Source organism: Grammomys surdaster, unplaced genomic scaffold, assembly GCF_004785775.1.
Source record: "Grammomys surdaster isolate TR1022 unplaced genomic scaffold, NIH_TR_1.0 222, whole genome shotgun sequence".
NCBI lineage: Eukaryota > Metazoa > Chordata > Mammalia > Rodentia > Muridae > Grammomys > Grammomys surdaster.
Window position 1 is genome coordinate 2,484,997 of NW_021604667.1, and position 6,132 is coordinate 2,491,128.

Consider the following 6,132-nt stretch of genomic DNA (forward strand, 5'->3'; position numbering starts at 1 on the left):
GGGAGGGAGGGAGGAAGGGAGGGAGGGAGGGAGGGAGGGAGGGGGAGAGGGAGAGGGAGAGGGAGAGGGAGAGAGAGAGAGAGAGAGGGAGAGAGAGAGGGAGAGAGAGAAAGAGAGAGAGAGAGAGAGAGAGAGAGAGAGAGAGAGAGAGAGAGAGAGCCGGCCATGATCATGTGGAGAGAGGTGTGGAGGGGCAAGGGGACAGAGAGAAGCTAGAGGCAAGAGATCAAGAGATCAAGAGAGAGAGGAAGGGGCAAGCAGCCCCCTTTATAGTGGGCCAGGCCTACCTGGCTGTTGCCAGGTAACTGTGGCGGTGGAGTTTAGACAGAATACTAACACCCAATAATACACCTCCTCCAATATGGCCATGCCGCCTCATCCTTCCCAAAGAGTTTCACCACCTGGAAGCCAAGTATTCAAATATATGAACCTATGGGGGGGGACACCCTCATTCAAAACACCACAAAGGGTAGTGTGAGACTTGACCCCCAGGGAGTCAAGAGCATAAATAGGATCTGGTGCCCATGGAGACAAACTAGATGAATGGCAATCATGGCTAATCTTGATTGTCAATTTGACAAGATCTGGAATCAACTAAGAGAAATGCTTCTGGGCAGAAAAGGTTAACCAAGGGAGGAAGACCAACAGTTTAGAGAAAGGCTGTCAAGGAAGAGACATTCCAAATGCTGACTTTCCTTCTTGGTCACTGGGACTCAATATTGAGGGGTAACTGAATGACAGTTATTTAAAAAAAAAAACAGAACAAAACAAAAAAAAAACAAACAAACAGAAAGCGCCATTAAAGAAACAAAGAAAGAAGCAAGGAAGCAAAGAAAGAAACAAAGAAGTAGAGTGTACTGAAAGCTAGGTAGTGAGCTGACAGGGAGAGTGTAATAAAGTGACTGGGGATTTTATAGACTGTGGACAGGCAAGACCTCTGAAAAGAGATGACATTTAAACTGGGTTCTGAAAAAAAACAAGAAAGAATGGACTCTGCAAACATGGGTGGTCAGAACATTCCCAGAAAATCTGGCCTCCATGGTCATTGCATTCATGTGCACAAAGCCACATAGAGACATTTACATAACACATAATTAAAACTAAAAGAAAAAAAAACTAAAAGTAATTTTTAAAAACTTAATAGTAATTATTGTGTGTCTATTCATCTGTCTATGTCATGCACCATGCTACATGCTGAGGTCAGAGGACAACTTTTGAGAGTTGGTTCTCTCCTTCCACTGTATGACTTCCAGAACTCAAATCCAGGTTTTCCGTTTTGGCTGGCAAATGCCTTTACCCACCAAACCATCTCACCTCCCCAAAAACCTTTAAAAGAACAAGAAAACAATTTAGAGGAGAAAGGGTTTTAGGTTATAGTCCATCACAGATGGAAAATCACAGAAACAGAAGCTTGAGGGAGCTGATTGGTCACATCAAATCCAGAATCAGGAACAGAGAGCAAAGAAGGCCTGCAGTGGCCGGCTCACTCTCCGCTGCTCATTCAGACCACTCTCTCATGAAAAGGTATGACCCTCAGTCAAGGTCTGTCTTCTCACTGTGACTAAAGTAATTAAAACCTCTCACATACATCCCCACAGACCAACCCAAGCTAGAAAATTCCACTTGAGATTCTCTTCCTAGGTGAGCCTAGATTCTGTCAAGTTGATAAAAATAGCTAGCATACACGTTTATAAAAGATTGCATGTTGTTTTATTCAGAACTTTAGGGAGAATTGTTTGATATTGAAAAATTAATCAGCTCATCCAAAGGAAGACAATGTTCCAGAAAACATTGCATGTGACGGTAATGCTTCAAAGAAAACTGGTGGGAAAAAAAAATTTTTTTTTTTGCAATTCATGCCCATGGCACAAGAAAAGGAGGAAGGCAAATAGTATAAAAGGACACAGAGTAGAAATTGTTTTATTATCTAGTGTACAGGTTTCCTTCTCCACAGACAACTTGATTATAAGGATAGTTTACTTTAAAAGCTCATTTCAGAGTACTGATTTTATAACTATTTAAAAGGAAAGAAGGGCTGGACAGTGGTGGTGCACGCCTGTAATCCCAGCACTTGGGAGGCAGAGGCAGGCAGACTTCTGAGTTCGAGGCCAGCCTGGTCTACAGAGTGAGTTCCAGGACAGCCAGGACTACACAGAGAAACCCTGTCTCAAAAAAAAACATAAATAAATAAATAAATAAATAAATAAATAAATAAATAAATAAATGGGAGGAAGAGAAAAGGCAGGCATAGAGGGAGAGAGGGAGTGGGGATAACAAAGAAAACAACCCCACATAAGTGAATGTTTGAGCACACATACACAAGGAGTGGGGGGAGATGCAGGCAGCCATGCACACACGTATGTATGTATGTATGTATGTATGTATGTATGTACTCACACACGCATACCTCTTAGCTGTGGTTACCTCAGAGCACACATCACAGAACTTCAGTTTCCTTGTCATACTTCAGTTCCATTTGTCACAGTACAAAACCTCTGTATTACTTTTGCAATTTATAAAATAAAATTCCACAAAAGTAAAGAAATAAAGGAAAGAGTACTAGTGAGATAGCTCAGCAGTTAAGAGTGGTTCCCGGAGGATCTGAGTTCAATTCCCAGCAACCACATGATGGCTCACAACCATCTGTATTGTAATAGGATTTGATACCCTCTTGTGGTATTTAGGTGTACACACAGATAGAGCACTCATTTACATCAAATAGATAGATAGATAAATAGATAGATAGATAGATAGATAGATAGATAGATAGATAGGTAGGTAGGTAGATAGATAGATAGATAGATAGATAGATAGATCTTTTTTTAAAGAATTAAAGTGAAAGTAGGGGAACATGAATCAATCAGTGTTAGTCCAAACAGCAAGATCAGCAGTCATCTAATGACTACTAGGTAGCTAAGAGAACGTGCTGAGGAAGAATTTTTTTAATTGGATATTTTATTTATTTTCATTTAAAATGTTATACCCCTTCCCGGTTTCCCCTCTACAAATCCCCTATCTCACCCTCCTCCCCTGCTTCTATGAGGGTGCTCACCCACCTACCCACCCATTCCCACCTCCCCACCCTGGCATTCCCCTACCCTGAATCATCGAGACTTCACAGGACCAAGGGCCTCTCCTCCCATTGATGCCCCACAAGGTCAGCCTCTGCTACATATGCAGCTGGAGCCATGGGTCCCTCCATGTGTACTCCTTGGTTGGTGAGTTAGTCCCTGGGAGCTCTGGGGGGGTCTAGTTGGTTGATATTGTTGTTCTTCCTATGGGGTTACAAACCCCTTCAGCTCCTTCAGTCCTTGTCTTAACTTCCCCATTGGAGTTCCGGAGCTCAGTCTGATGTTTGGCTGTGTACATCTGCATCTGTATTGGTGAGGTTCTGGCAGAGCCTCTCAGGAAGGATTTCTTTAGTGAGAAGAGAAACTGAAAGATGACAGTTGGAACAAGTAAGGGGGGAAGGAGGTTGCCTCCTGGCTGGTGTCAGCTGGCTGCCTATCTACTTCCTGTCACAATATTACTCCTACAGCTTTAACTGACTGCCTCTCTTTTTGCTATGTATGTGTGTTTAGCACAATACCTCAGTTTCACATGCTATACACTCCCTGAGTCTAGAAGTCTCAAGGATCATTGTAGAGTTTTCTTTTCTCTTCTTTAAATGGGTACCCAAAAAGAGTCTACACATCACAATTCAAACACCAGATGTCATCAGGAATTGACTTATGTCTGAAATTGACATACTCACCAGAAGAGTGTTTGCTTAGCATGTGTGAGACCCTGGGCTCCATGCCCAGAACATGATTTAAAAAAAAAAAAGATTGACAAATATCACATGCCCAGTGCTTAACAGATGAGCAAGACTCAGGCTTAGGAAAATGTGAGCAAATCTCGTGAGCACATTATCATGAAAACACAGAAGGTATCAAATACATACTTTACTGCTAGTCATTTTACTGTTCAATGTTAACTGCAGAAGAAAAAAACATACCAAAATATGCATTTGATGTTAAGATAGAACTCATTATCTTTCTTGGCCTAGAGCTTGCTAGACTTAAATTGATTCCATCTCTGGCTCACTTGAACATCTTATTTGTGCTAAAGACAAAAAGAACCATAAAACAAAAGAAAAAGGCAGAGTATACAGTTCCAAGAAGGTATATTTGAAATTCCCATACAAGTTGCCTTGAAACAAAACCAAACTGAACTAGGGACTTAGCTCAATGGTGGAGCACTTGCCTAGTATGTACAAGACTCAACTCCACGTCTCCAAACAAAAAAGGTTTTGTTTTTTTAGTTGACTCATTGAGCCAACCCTCTGTACAACTGGATGGGCATCAGCAGCTGCAGTCCCAGGGTAATGCTTCCTGACAGAGCTTTAAGGCCCAGCTGTGCTAACAAAACTGCTTAGAGCAGAATTGGTACCTGAAGGTTTCCTTACCACAGTCCAAAATTCCAATTCATGTCCTTTTTACAATCCTACATCTTCTGATCTGCAGAGTTATAAAGTTACATTCTGCCACTTTCCACAGCTAGAAAATTCCCTTACCGCTAGACACAGTAACTCACAGGACAAGACAAATAAGCATATTCCCCAGCTGCTGAGAGCAGAGCAAGGCTTCCCTAATGCAAATAAGTGCTCCCAGTGGAAACCCTGCCACGCCCAGTGCTTAGCAGATGTGCGAGACTAGCTGCGGAAAATAAGAACCCATCTTGTCAGCACCTTATCAAGAAAAAGCAGAAGGCATCAAATACGTGCTTTGCTGCTAGCTGCTTTAATGTTCTGTGTATCTACATAGAAAAAATATACTTGAGAGGTTAAAATAGACCTCGTCTTTCTTAGCCTAGAGCTTGCAAAATTTAAGATGGTTCCTGTTTTAGAAATGGTTTTTTTGTTTCTGTGTTGGGAACATTCAAAAATCCTCTTTTCGATTATTTTGAAATCTACAATAAATTATTGTAAATGTTTAGTGATGGGTATGTTAATTACCTTGATTTGTTCACTCTACATTGTATCTATGTAACAGGAGCCCTAAGGATTAGAATCTCCCTCTCGGGAAAATTCATGCTGGGGTGAGGATAAGCCACTCACCGGAGCTCTGTTACCAGAGGATAAACTGGTCTCTCACGAGAAAAGACTTATCCCTGGCTTCTAATAGCTTGGACTCACTGTTAAATTTATATATGCATTATTTCCAGCCTGTTGCTTCACCTTTTATAAATCATAACACAAACATGGGCAAAGCAGAGAGGGTTCAAGATTTTTGTCTGCTTAGTTGTGGCCAAAACAAAATAAACCCTTCACTTATTTTGGTGCATATGTGTGCAAAGAGGGGAGGGGTGGGGCCCGAGCTTGCACATGCCTGTACATATGGAGGCCAGAGATTAATGGCAAGTGTCTTCCTTGATCATTATCCCCATTCTTTTTCAATGGATTGTTTTGACTTATTTATTCTAAATCTAAAATTAACCTGCACAGTATTTGGTTTCATTCTGACATTTTCTCTTTCTTGTCTTCTCCCCCCATCTCTCTGACACTACCAGCTTAATTTCTGAGGCAAGTTCTCTCACCAAACCTGGAGTTCACTATTTCAGAAGGACACGGGCCACTGTGCCCAGCTTTTACATGGATGCTAGAGGTCCTCTTGCTTGCCTATCAAGCACTTCACTACTGAACCAACTCCTCAGGTGTTTTTTTTTTTTTTTTCAGTAGAATGATGAGCCACCAAGAACCTAAAATTCCTGTGACACATGTTCTGATATCATGTTACATCCAATGAAAACGTACAATTAGTATGTGCCAGATAGGATGAATGTCCTTAACTTGAAAAGGTTCCATTTGCAACATGATAATCAATCTAGAAGCTAAGATGCGACCCTGGGATGCCTTAGACTAACAGTGTGTTTGAGAGCTGTTCTTTTCCTTGTAATTGTTATTGTGGAGCCCTTTTTTTAAAAAACAAATAAAATTGAAAAGTTGTTAATATTATAAAATCCTTCTTAGATGCTGGCCAAGCCACAGTTTTTGCCTCTATTGTCCTATTCCTTACCTAACAGAATCACTGAATGTACATACTGCCACTATGCAGTATCACTATGCAGTATCACTATGCAGAATCACTATGC